This window comes from Nomascus leucogenys, chromosome 8 (assembly GCF_006542625.1).
Source record: "Nomascus leucogenys isolate Asia chromosome 8, Asia_NLE_v1, whole genome shotgun sequence".
In the NCBI taxonomy this organism is placed as follows: Eukaryota; Metazoa; Chordata; class Mammalia; order Primates; family Hylobatidae; genus Nomascus; species Nomascus leucogenys.
Window position 1 is genome coordinate 98613430 of NC_044388.1, and position 14024 is coordinate 98627453.

Sequence of the window (14024 nt, forward strand, 5' to 3'; positions counted from 1 at the left end):
CGTGCACAGACAAGGAGAGGTCTCATGAAGCTTCGGCGCCCTCTGGACCCTAGCTCTTTTTGTAAGAAGTTGTTTTGCATGAGGCCCAGTGATGAGGGCCCTTTGTGACTGGGCTCAAGGAACACAAAAAGATCAACTTGTGTTTGCAATTATCTATTGTTTTTCAGTAACTATAGGAATAGATTGAAATAGAGATTTCTCCGAAACAGTGCTGGATGAATGCCTCAAGGGGCTCACATAGCCTGTTCCGGGACTTGGTGACCATTGTTTGTGTCCACGTTCAATTGAGTTCAAATTTAATATTTAACTTTTTCTCCACATTGGGCCTCAATTTGATACTCAATTGTAGGACAATACCCTTACAGATACATGGGGAAGGCACAGTTGATAGATTACAGTTACATGGTAAGCACAGGAGAATTAAAAACACAATTAATAAAAACCACACCCACGATAGCTTTGCAAGGAGAGTAATATTGTGAGAATTGTCAGGGATAGACACATAACATTTAGTATGCAGTAAGGCACAAACCCCTGCCTGGGCTGCGGTAAGCATATCTAATGCCTCTCGATTTTGCAACACAACAGTGCATGGCTGAGCAAATTCATCTGATAACAACATAAGTCCAGTGCTACTATCATTAAGAGCTTTTTCTACATGTAAGCTTAATATTTTAATTTGTTGCTGAAGCAGGATTGTACTGGTGGCAGGGGAGAATACTGTGATAGGGTACCATCATCAGGGAGTCTGGCGCATTCATAACCAGCGATGTTTGTAAGCATCTAGATTACTGGGGAGGGAATATTATCCTGCATGGTGAATGGAATTAATGGCCATCCCCAAATGCATTTCCCCATCCGATGTGGGGTGGTGAGTGTAAATATGTATATATATCACTTTTCCTTTATCCCCTTCCCATTGCAACTTGCTTATTATATCATTTGCTTATTATATCAATTTGCTTGTTATATCTGCATTGCCATTTACGTGGGATAAAGCTTGTTTACCCTTAAAGGTATTATGTGTGTGTCTTTTCTTCTCCCCTCATGCATTTCCCACACAGAATAGCAAAGTAGGCTTGTAGAAAGTTACAAGTAAGCAGAAACCCAAGAAAATCAAAACAAGTAGAAGGTGATGTCAACAACATAGAGGCAGAGCAAGTGAAAGGGAGAGAAACAGAGGAATAGGAAAAGACCTAGAGAAGAGAAAGGATGGCAGATTTAGGAAACAATTATCAGAAAAATTAGAATGGCTGAAATGTACACTTGAACAGGGGAAGAGGTTCAGGATGAGTCCAGAAAAACTAGAAGGAATAAATCATGCAGGACCTTAGAAGCCATATTGAAGAATTTGCATATTACTCGAAAGAAAGAGCCATAGAAGGACTTGATCAGCAGATTGACAATCGTACTAAACACAGTTGGTGTAGTTCAGGAGTGGATAATGAGCATGTGTTTGCAGTGGGCCGAGGACATGTTGGCAGAGCAGGCATGGGGTAGTGGAATGCAAGACCAGAAGCAAAGAGACTCATTAGGAGAAGATGACAGTCATTTAGGTAAGAGAGTATGAAAGTCTGTATAATATAGAGTGTGACCATGATGTTAGAGAGAACTATATTGATTTAAGTCTCCTTAGTCAGAATCGAATGGATATAGTAATTTTGATGTGAGTTGATTTTGATAAGGATGTAGAAAATAAGGAGAACAAAGGAGTTGAAAACCTCTAAATTTATGGCTTGGACAGCTGAGTGTATGGTTGTGCTATTCACTGAAGGCAATATAGAAGAAGAAAAAGATTTGAAAAGTTTTATTGCATAGAGTATGAGGTACCTATAGGTCATCCATGAGACAAATTTAGTAGGCAGGTGGATATATTTTGGATAGAGATAGAAATTCACGGACTGTCAACATAGAGGAGGATGAAATTGCCTAAAAACAAATGAGGTTAGTAAAAGCTGAGGAAAAAGAAGAAGGAGGGGAGATAAAGGGAGGAGAGGAGAGGAAAGGAGAAGGGAGAAAAGCAAGGAAAAGGAAGGGAATAGTTGCTAAGGACAGACCATAGGGAACATTGACAATTAAGATAGTAGCAGAGAAATAAAGTCCCCAAAAGACATCAAATAACAACCAGATTTGGAGAAGGAGAATATAAAAATGTAGAGCCAAGGTTAAGTGCTGAAACCATTCATTGGATTTAGTAATAATGAGGATTTCGGTGACATGACTAGGAGCAATGCGAATAAAAGGTGGGAATGGAATCTAGATTACAGTGGATTGAATAATAAACAAAGTCAGGATGTGCACATGGTGGATGGTTAGATTGATTCAACATTGAAGCTTTGGTGGAAGAGTGGGAAGGAAGGACCTTGTGGTAAAGACAGGCAAATTGGTAAGAGAGCTATAAACCATGCAGTTCATCCTGAAGAGGTAAGAGTGAAGGCAAAAACAAATTTTGTGGAAAAATGAACAGGATCAGAGACTGGATAGATTTATGAGGCCAAATATCCTGTATAATGGGTAGGATAAAAAAGAGAGAAAAAATAATTGAATGTTTAGATTTAACTTTTTTTCTTTTTTAACTTTTATTTTAGATTCAGGGGGTACATGTACAAGTTTGTTACCTGGGCATATTGCATAATGCTGAGGTTTGGAGAATGAATGATTCCATCACCCAGGTACTGAGCATAGTACCTGACAGGTTTTCAACTGTTGTCTCCTCCGTCCCTCCCTTCTCTAATAGTTCCCAGTGTCCATTGTTGCCACATAAGTCCTTGACTACCCAATGTTTAGCTCTCACGTATGAGTGAGAACATGTGGTATTTGGTTTTCTTTTCCTGAGTTAGTTCACTTAGGATAATGACCTCCAGCTGCATCCATGTTCCTGCAAAGGACATGATTTCATTCTTTTTATGGCTTCATAGTATTCCATGGTATATATGTACTACATTTTTTTATTTAGTCCACCATTGATGAATACCTGGGTTGATTCCATGTCTTTGCTATCGTGAATAGTACTGTGATGAATATCCAAGTATATGTGTCATCTTGGTAGAACAACTTGTTTTCCTTTGGATATATACCCAGTAATAGGATTGCTGGGTCAAATGGTAGTTCTGTTTTGAGTTCCTTGAGAAATCTACAAAGTGTTTTCCACAATGGCTGAACTAATTTACATTTCCATTAACAGTGTGTACACATTCCCTTTTCTCCGCAGCCTCACCGACATTTATTGTTTTTGACTTTGTTCCTCTTTACTGATTTGGATGCCCTTTATTTCTTTCTCTTGTCTGATTGCTCTGGCTAGGACTTCTAGTACTATGTTGAATAGAAGTGATGAAAGTGGGCATCCTTGTTTTGTTCCAGTTCTCAGGGGGAATGCTTTCAACTTTTCCCCCTTCAGTATAATGTTGGCTGTGGGCTTGTTGTAGATGGCTTTTATTACCTTAAAGTATGTCCCTTGTACACCAATTTTGCTGAAGGTTTTAATCGTAAAAGGATGCTGGATTTTGTCAAATGCTTTTCCTGTGTCTATTGAGATGATCATGTGAGTTTTGTTTTAAATTCTGTCTACGTGGTGTATTACATTTATTGACTTATGTATGTTAAATCATCCCTGCATCCTGATATGAAACCCACTTGATCATGGTGGATTATCCTTTTGATACGCTGTTGGTTTTGGTTCACTAGTACTTTGTTGAGGATTTTTGCATCTATGTTCATCAGGGATATTGGCCTGTAGTTTTCTTTTTTTGTTATGTCTTTCCCTGGTTTTGGTATTAGGGTGATACTGGCTTCACAGAATGTGTTAGGAAGGATTCCCTCTTTCTCTATTTTTTGGAATAGTGTCAATAGGATTGGCACCAATTCTTATTTGAATGTCTGATAGAGTTCAGCTGTGAATCCATTTGGTTTTGGACTTTTCTTTGTTGGCATTTCAAAAAATTACCATTTCAATCTCACTGCTTGTTATTGGTCTATTCAGAGACTCTATATCTTCCTGGTTTAACCTAGGAGGGATGTATATTTCCAGGAATTTGTTCATCTCCTACGTTTTCTAGTTTATGAGCATAATGGTGTTCATAGTATCCTTGAATGATCTTTTGTATCGCTGTGGTATCGGTTGTAATATCTCCCATTTCATTTCTAATTGAGCTTATTTGGATCTTCTCTCTTCTTTTCTTGGTTAATCTCACTAATGGTCTATTAATTTTATTTATCTTTTCAAATAACCAGCATTTTGCTTTATTTATCTTTTGTATTGTTTTTTGTTTGTTTCATTTAGTTCTGCTTTGATCTTCGTTATTTCTTTTCTTCTGCCAGATGTGGGTTTGGATTGTTCTTGTTTCTCCAGTTCCATGAGGTATGATCTTAGATTGTCTATTTGTGCTCTTTCAGAGTTTTTGATGTAGGCATTTAATGCTGTGAACTCTCCTCTTAGCACTGCTTTTGCTGTATCCCAGAGGTTTTGATAGATCGCATCACTATTATTCAATTCAAAAAAATTTTAAAATTTCATTGTTGACACAACAATCATTCGGGAACAGATTGTTTAATTTCCATTTATTTGCATGATTTTGAGGTTTCCTTTTGGAGCTGATTTCCAATTTTATTCCGCTGTGGTCTGAGAGAGTACTTGCTATAATTTTGATTTTCTTAAATTTACTGAGACTTGTTTTGTGGCTTATCGTATGGTCTGTTGGGAGAATGCTCCATGTGCTGATGAATAGAGTGTATATCCTGAAGTTGTTGGGTAGAATGTTCTATAAATATCTGTTAAGTCAATTTGTTCTGGGGTATAGTTTAAGTCTATTGTTTCTTTGTTGACTTTCTGTCTTGATAACCTGTCTAGTGCTGTCAGTGGAGTGTTAAAGTCCCCCACTATTGTTGTGTTGCCATCTATGTCATTCCTTTAGTCTAGTAGTAATTGTTTTATAAACTTGGGAGCTCCAGTGTTACGTGCATATACATTTAAAATTGTGATATTTTCTTGTTGGACTAATCCTTTTATAATTATATAATGTCCCTCTGTCTTTTTTAACTGCTGTTTCTTTAACATTTGTTTGGTCTGGTATAAGAAAAGCTATTCTTGCTTGTTTTTGGTGTCCATTTGCATGGAATATCTTTTCCACCCCTTTACCTGAAGTGTATGTGAGTCCTTATGTGTTAGGCGAGTCTCCTGAAGAGAGCAGAAACTTGGCTGGTGAGTTTTTATCCACTATGCCATTCTCTATCTTTTAAGTAGGGCATTTAGGCCATTTATATTCAATGTTAATATTGAGATATGAGGCACTATTCTATTCATCATGCTATTTGTTGCTGAATACCTTGTTTTATTTTCATTGTGTTATTGTTACATAGGTCCTGTGAGATTTATCCTTTAAGTAGATTCTATTTTGGTGTATTCTAAGGATTTGTTTCAAGATTTAGAGCTCCTTTTAGCAGATCTTGTATTACTGACTTGGTAGTGGTGAATTTCACTCATCATTTGTTTGCCTGGAAAAGACTGTATCTTTCTTTCATTTATGAAGCCTAGTTTTGCTGGATACAAAATTCTTGGCTGATAATTGTTTTGTTTAAGGAGGCTAAAAATAGGACCCTAATCCCTTCTAGTTTGTAGGGTTTCTGTTGAGAAATCTGCTGTTAATCTGATAGGTTTTCCTTTATAGGTTACCTGATGATGTTGCCTCACAGCTCTTAAGATTTTTTCCTTCATCTTGACTTTATATAACCTGAAGACTATGTGCCTAGGTGATGATCTTTTTACAATCAGTTTCCCAGGTATTCTTTGAAGTTCTTGTATTTGGATGTCTAGATCTCTACCAAAGCTGGGGAAGTTTTCCTTGGTTATTCCCTCAGATATGTTTTCCACAATTTTAGATTTCTCTTCTTCCTTGGGAGCACCGATTATTCTTAGGTTTGGACATTTAACATAGTCCTTTCTTAGAGGCTTTGTTCATTTTTGAAAAATTATTTTTCCTTGTCTTAGACCAGTTAATTCAAAAGCCTTGTCTTTGAGCTCTGAAGTTCTTTCTTCTGCTTGTTTGATTCTATTGTTGAGACTTTCCAGTGTAATTTGCATTTCTCTGTGTGTGTCCTTGATTTCCAGAAGTTGTTTTTTTTTTTAAATGTATGCCATCTATTTCACTAGAAGAATTTTCCTTTCATATCCATATCATGTTTTTGATTTCTTTAAGTTGCACTTCACCATTCTCTGGTGCCTCCTTGATTAGCTTAATAATCGAACTCCTGAATTCTTTTTCTGGCAATTCAGAGATTTCATCTTGGTTTGGATCCATTGCTGGTGAGCTGGTATGATCTTTTGGGTGTGTTAAAGAACCTTATTTTGTTGTATTACCAGCATTTTTTTCGGGTTCCTTCTCATTTGGGTATACTATGTCAGAAGGAAGATCTGGGATTCAAGGGCTGCTGTTCAGATTCCTTTGTCCTACCGGGTGCTCCCTTGATGTGGTGCTCTCCCCCTTCCCCTAGGAATGGGGCCTCCTGAAAGCCAAACTGTAGTGATTGTTTTTGCTCTTCTAGGTTTAGCCATGCAGTGGAGCTACTGGGCCCTGGGATGGTACTGGGGAGTATCTACAAAGAGTACTGTGATGTGATCTGTCTTCAAGTCTTGCAGCATGGGTACCAGCACCTGCTGCGGTGGAGGTAGCAGGGAATGAAGTTGATTGTGTGAGGGTCCTTGGTTGTGTTTTTATTTAGTGTGCTGGTTTTGTGTTGGTTGAACTCCAGCAAGTAGGCGGTGCTTTCAAGAGCACAGCAGCTGCGGTCCTATGGGGAGGATGCAAACTTGCTCTAGGGACACCTAGTTAAGTATTCAGGTTTCTCAGGTGGGCAGGGCCAAAGAGCTACCAAGAGGTTATGACCTTTGTCTTCAGCAACCAGGGTGGATAGAGAAAGACCACCAGGTGGGGGCAGGATAGACGTGTCTGAGCTTAGACTCTCCTAGGGTGGGGCTTGCTGCAGCTTCTGTGGGGGTTGGTGGGTGGTTCTCAGGCCAATGGAGTTATATTCCCAGGAGCATTTGGCTGCTTCTGCTATGTCATACAGGTACGAATCCCAAATATCTGAGACAGATCTCAGTTAATTTAGAACATTTATTTTGCCAAGGTTGAGGACAGGTGCCTGAGACACAGCCTCAGGTGGTTCTGATGACACGTGCCCAAGGTGGTCAGAGCACAGTTTGGTTTTACACATTTTAGGGAGACATGAGACATCAATTAACATATGTAAGATGAACATTGGTTTGGTCTGGAAAGGTGGGACAACTCAAAGTGGGGAGGGGGCTTCCAGGTCATAGTAGATAAGAGACAAATGGTTGCATTTTTTGAGATTCTTATTAGCCTCTCCAAAGGAGGCAATGAGGCATGCATTTATCTCAGTAAGCAGAGGGATGACTTTGAATAAAATGGTAGGCAGGTTTGCCCTAAGCAGTTTCCAGCTTGACTTTTCCCTTTAGCTTAGTGATTTTGGGGCCACAAGATTTATTTTCCTTTCATACAGGTCACCAGAGAAGAGGGGGAAAGCCAGCAGGTAAGAAAGACTCACCCTGCTCCCACGCAGCATGCATCCTAAAGGCCAGTCTTACTCACACCGTGTCTCCTTCCCCCTCTACACCCCGACAGCACTGAGTCTATTTCCAAGCAGCAGGTGACCAGGGCTAAAAACTTGCCCAGATCACAAGCCTTCCTGTTGAGAAAGCAAGTAGACTCACAGTTTTTCAGCATCTCAGGGAGCCTGCAGCAGTGATCCAGTTCCTTCAAAGAGTCTGTGGATTCTCTTGACTTTCCTGGTATATTCCTACAATAGTTCTTGGAACAAAATTTCAGGATGTGAGTCTCCACGCGCTTCTCTGTCCATCAGAGGGGGAGCTGCAAGTTAGTCCTGTCTCCTATCTACCATCTTCCTCCTGATATTGGCCTATTCAGTGTTTCAATTTCTTCCTGATTCAATCTTGGGAGATTGCATATTTTCAGGAATTTGTCTATTTCCTCTAGATTTTCTAGTTTGTGTGTGTAGAGGTATTCATAATAGTCCCTGAGGATCTTTTGTATTTATATGGGATTAGTTATAATGTCACCTTTGTCATTTTTTATTGTGCTTATTTGGATCTTTTCTTTTTTTTGTTAATCTAGCTAGTGGCCGATTGATATTTTTTATTCTTTCAAAGAACCAACTTTTGGTTTCATTTATTATTTGTATGCATTTTTGGGTCTCAGTTTCATTCAGTTTTGCTCTGATTTTACTTATTTGTTTTCTTCTGCCATCTTTAGGGTTAGTTTTTTCTTTTTCTAGTTCCTCTAAGTGTAATGTTAGGTCATTAATTTGATATCTTTCTAACTTTTTGAGGTCGGCATTTAGCGCTATAAACTTTCCTCTTAATACTGCTTTTGCTGCAGTGTTTGTGGCATTCCAGAGATTTTGGTATGTTGTGTCTCTATTTTCATTTATTTCAAAGAATTTTTTGATTTCTGCCTTGATTTCATTGTTTACCAAAAAGTTATTCAGGAGCAAATAATTTGACTCTCATGTAATTGTGTGGCTTTGAGAAATCTTCTTGGTATTAATTTCTATTTTTATTCCATGATGGTCTGAGCATATGATTGGCATGATTTTGGTTTTTTTTTTTAATTATTGAGATGTGCTTTACAGCCAAGCATGTGGTTAATCTTGGAGTAGGTTCTATGTACAAATGAGAAGAATGTATATTCTGTGGTTGATGTATACCTCTCTAGCAATATTAGAAAAGTTTTCTTGAATTATTCCCTCAAATATATTTTCCAGGTTGTTTGTTTGTTTTTTTCCTTCTTCCTCAAGGATGCCAATAATCCATAGGTTTGGTCACTTTACATAATCCCAAGGACTTTGCTCATTAAAACAAATTTTTAAAAATTATTTTTTCTTCATTTTTATTAGACTAGGTTTGTTCAAAAAACCGATGTTCAAGCTCTAAAATCTTTATTCTGCTTGGTCCAGTCTATTGATAAAGCTTTCACTTATGTTTTGAAATTCCTTAAGTGAGTTTTTCAATTCCAGAAACTGATTGATTTCTTTCTAAGAGGTTTATCTCTTCTTTCATTTCCTGGATAGCTATAGAAGATTTTTTGTGTTGATTTTCAACCTTGCCTTGAATCTCATTAAACTTTTTTGAAATCCATCTTTGAATATTTTATCTGTCATTTCTGAGATTCCATTTTGGCTAGGGACCTCTGCTGGAGATCTAGTGCAATCCTTTGGTGGTGTCACCACATTCAGATTTTTCGTGGTGCCAGAATTCTTGCGTTGGTTCCTTTTCATCTGGAGATGCTGGCACTTCTAATTTTTGTGATTATCTTTGTGCAGATAGTATTTTTTCTTTTTCTTTCTTTCCCTATAATGTTATTATTTATTATTTCCCTTTTCTCCTCTCCCAGTGGGGTGTAACTGTAGAGAATATGGTGGGTAGGGCATTGTGTCATGGCCACGTGCTTCTTTTGGCAGGTTTTATATTGGGCTGTGCAGTTCATCCCACAAGCCTATAGATGGCACTATAGGTAACAGCTGGCTGCAGCCAACAAGGTTGGGTCTGTACTTAATCCTTGTTTACGGGCAGAAGCTCCCTCTTGCCTCAGGCAATGATCTGATTTGAGGAATGCACAGTAGTCTGAGCTCCCTGTCCAGGCCTGTGGGTTGAGCCATGAAGGGCAGAGCTGGACTGGGCAGGTTTACCTGCGGGTCCCTTGATGGCAGACATAAGAACCAATGCCAGTGGAGAATCCAGTGGGTGGCCACCAGGATCCCAGAGGTGTGCCTAGGTGTGGAGCAGGGAAACCTCCTTAGTTCCAAGTTCTCTGCATGGGGACAGGGGGCTGCCTAAGCTTTTAATCCAGGAGAGTAAGGGCTCAGATCCCTGGAGATTTGCCTGGCATGAAGCAGAGGGGAGCCCCCTAAACCAAGATCTCTGCACAGGAGGGATGTGGCATCTCAGGCTGCTGAACCAGGCAAACAGGTGCTTTGAATGCCTGGAGATCTGCCTGGGCATGGATCAGAGAGAGGCCCTGTGCACCAAGATCTCTGCACAGGAGGGGTGGAGGCAACTCAGGTTGCTGGATGAAGCAAGCAGGTGCTCTGACTGCCTGGAGATCTGTCTAAGCATGTAGCAGTGGGGTCTCCCTGCACCAGGATCTCTGCACAGGAAGAATAGGGTGGGTCAGGCTGCTGATCCAGGTGAACAGGTGCTCTGAATGCCTGAAGATCTGCCTGGCTGTGGAGAAGGGAAGAGCCTCGCTGCACCAAGATCTATGTCCAGGAAGGGTTGGGCAGCTCATGCTGCTAGTCTGGACAAACGGACTCCAAATGCCTTGATTTCTGGCTGGAAGTGGAGCAGAGAGGGCCCTGCTGCACCACAATCTCAGGGGGGCAGGGTGGGGCACCCATCAATGGCACACATAGATCAGTTTCAGGGCACCAAGCTGGGCTTGGCTGCAAGTGTTGCTGCCCAGGAGAAGCCGCAGCTGTAGCAGCTCTCCTCCCACTGCAGGCTTGCAATAGGAGCACAATTATAGCACCTACTGCTGAGACACTTTCCATAGTTCCGGCTGTGGAGATCATTACTGTGTTCCAGAGCAGGTGCTCCAATTTCTGGCCTGAGACTAAAATGCTTGCACAGCCACACTGCCAAAGAATAGCTGACTTTGTACACACTTGGATTAAAAATGGCATCCTGCTCTCAGTCCTGGGTCTGGGAAAATGTCTGCAGTTTTTTTGGTGTGTTTTCCGCACAGTATCCCCAAGCTTCTCCCCAAGTTAACTCCAGGGCTTGAGAGAAGCAAAATTGTCTCTCTCAGCCTGGGTTGCTCAGATCTCCAGTGGATAAGTGAGTCACAGAGGGAGGCTCTCTGCCTCTCTCACGTACTGGAGCTTTACTCACTTTTAGCAGCTGGATGCAGTCACAGGGTCCATTTTCCAGCATTCTCCCGTGTGGGATCTGGGGTGTCCTTCATGATTCCGGTGGATTCTCATTTTCCTTCTTGAATTAAAGTGCACAGAGTTGATCTCTGTGTACTATCTTGCCATTTCCAAGTGGCTATGGCACTAGTTTTAATATTTTTTAGGTAAAGCAATTTCCAATTTCATGATATGGCCATGAGAAAAGATGACTAAAGTGCAAGAGAGGTCAAGGTCGTTGAAGATGAGATCAAAGACTAAAGCTGTTATGGTGGTGAATGATTCACTTAAGCAAATGTTGAAGGCACTCAAGTTGATAGCTAATTTGTAGGGGAGAAATCAACTGTGATCTGGGTGCCACCATTTGTAACAAAATAGGAGTCAGTGAAGTTTGATCATTGATGGTATAGGCTTTGACTTTTGAAAGTTTCTACATATTTGCTCAATACTGAAAAAAACTTTATGCAGAAATATGTCTAATTACAGCATAATTTTAAGAGATAAGAATTAGTTACAGACTAGTTTCCATCAATAAGGGAAAGGTTAAGGGAATTATGATACATATTCATTGGAAGTAATATTACATAGTCATTAAAATGAGGTTTATGAAAAACATAATTTTTGAAAGAACACAATAAAAATTATATATAGGCAGGTTTACAGTTATTTGCAAAAGGCAGATTATTATTTTTAAAAACCTGCACTGCTCCAAAATGTTAATAAAAGCTGTATTTTGCTATTGGGATTAGAGGCATTTATGTATTTTAAAAATATTTTTCTGCCATAACATTTATATAATCATGCATTTCTTTTATAAGTAATAAGGACATTGGACAGTTTTGTGAACCGTTGTTGAATTTCATGAGAAAGACTATGGTCCAGGAAGAAAGTTTGTCCAAGGGTTGACAAAATTCAAGAAGAAGACAGCTGCCCCTGTAGATACTACTGCTGTGTCTTCTTGGTCTTTGTGCTGATTGCTCTTCTCCCAGTCACCATCACCACAGGCGTTAAGCATCCTCACAAAGGACCCTGAGAATCAAGGCACAAAACCTTCAATGGACAAGTTTCTGAAGCCTCAGGGAACAGTTCCTCTCCTCAAAATAACCTTCAGCCAACAAGCACATGCTTATTCCTACTATAAAACAGTTTATATCTTACTGCTATATGAGGCCTCAGCCCTTCTTAATATGTGCCGAGAGAAAAGAAAGTAAGATTTTTTTTTTATCATTCATTGCTGAGTTTTTAGACTTTAGTATTGGGAACATAGAGATCCACTTAAAAATGTTTACTGAGTTACAGAGAATGTAAGAACATTGTTTCCTGACAAATAGCCAATAATAAAAAATTATTATTAAGTTACAGAAGTTTAGTTTGTATTGCTCCAGAAGTCAACTCTAAACCAAGAATTAAGGGCAAGTAGTTTATTTGAGAATCAAAGGAAACAGCAATAGGAGAGTGGAAAAATAAGACAGGGAAAAGTGAGGAGTAAAGGAGGTCAACAAAATTATCACCTGGTAACTGAAGCTGATCCCACTGAGAAAACACTAGACTCCAACACACCTCAGATTTTTCCACCCTACAGGTGAGTGAGCTGGGGGATTCATGTACCAACTCCTGTCTGTTTGTAGCTGAGGACTGATGGATATGGTAGTGGTGGATAGACAGAACAAATTCTCCAGCACTTCTAGCTTGCTATCTGTGTAAACAAACTGGGCTCCAGTGGCCAGAGAAAACCCTTAAGAAAGGAAATAAAAATTCTGATAGTTTTGAAGCTCTGGACAGAATGCACTGAAGCAGTAAGGTAAACAGTTATGAGTGGGGAGTTCTCAGAGTCTGTGACATTCATGTCCTGCATTGTTCAGATCCATTCATGTCTTATTACAGATTCTTCCAGATGGTAGCCAACCTAATTTTGTTTAAAAAAAAATCACCAGAGAATTAGATGGGTGTAATGCAATTTATACTGCTTCAGTTGGTCTCAAGGCTGCAACTTAAATTCACCATCTCACTTCTCCACCATCCATCCTAGATTCCCCTTTGTTCATTAGAACACGTACCTTGTTCCAGGATGCTTGTCTGGAAGGATCACGCAGACCTTCATCTCTGAGGACAGGTCATGGTTGCTGCAAGAGCAGCCAATGGGCATGAAAACACCAAAAAGTGTTCAGTGAATCCCCAGAATTCCAGACGTTTCTCTGCCTTCATTATGTAGCAGAACCTTCTCATGATAAGTTGATAAGTAGGGTCAAGTAACCTGCCAACATAGTACTTTTTTTTTTTTTTCTGCAGGTCTACTAACAGGAAGAATTCAAATGATTAAGCAGTAACCATATCTTTAGGCTTAGTGGAATCTTTACTGTGTTTCCTGGTAGGATTATCCAGGATCTGGAATTCCAGTTCAGCAGAGCAAAAAGTTCAAGATACCAGAAGCATAAATGCCTCCAAGGCAGTCATCAGGAAGTATGGTAAGAGGGGCCACTCCTTCTAACTTTCAGTTCCTAGTCTAAATGCATTCTTCTTATGGAGGACCTAATATCTTATAATGGTCATTGGTTCAAAGAACATATTGCATCTTGAAGAATAGTATTCCATCCCTCCAGGAGATTATCTACAGGTGGTTGTCTTAGTTGATTTTCTGAGGACATTCCAATATTCAATCAAACAAATTTAAGTGATGTGGTATAGGATAGGAGCAAAGAGCTTTATAGCTGTATGTGCATTGTACCACCCCCTTCACCATGTGGGATGATGTCATGTGGGATATGATGATAAATGAGATCTTGAATAGTGGTAGTGGCTGAGGCATGGGGGAGGGAAAGGAAAATCCAAAACAAGAGTATCTGTAAATTCCAGTAAAGAAGAATCATTGCACTCAGGTCTGAAAGGTGTTGAATGTAATTAACTTGTCCCAGTAACCATTTAGTCCCCCAGAAGAATAACAACATATTGAGGGCTCAGCATCTGTCTGAGCTGCTATTAGGTTAAACATTCAGCAGTGGCAGTAGCTAGATCATCCATGGTGAGAGGAAGTCCATGCTGTTGGACTCATGCATAGCCTCTACCTCCACTGCCATAGGAACTTTACT

General features: G+C 39.8%; 1 protein-coding gene across 1 annotated transcript in view; it reads left to right on the plus strand.

Moving 5' to 3' along the window:
- Positions 1 to 14024, plus strand: part of LOC100586147 (olfactory receptor 1J2) — a 37977-nt gene that overhangs the window by 13327 nt on the left and 10626 nt on the right. The window contains exon 2 of the mRNA XM_030816467.1: positions 13311 to 13403. The gene's annotated coding sequence lies outside the window, so the exon portion shown is untranslated. The remainder of the gene's footprint in view (positions 1 to 13310; positions 13404 to 14024) is intronic.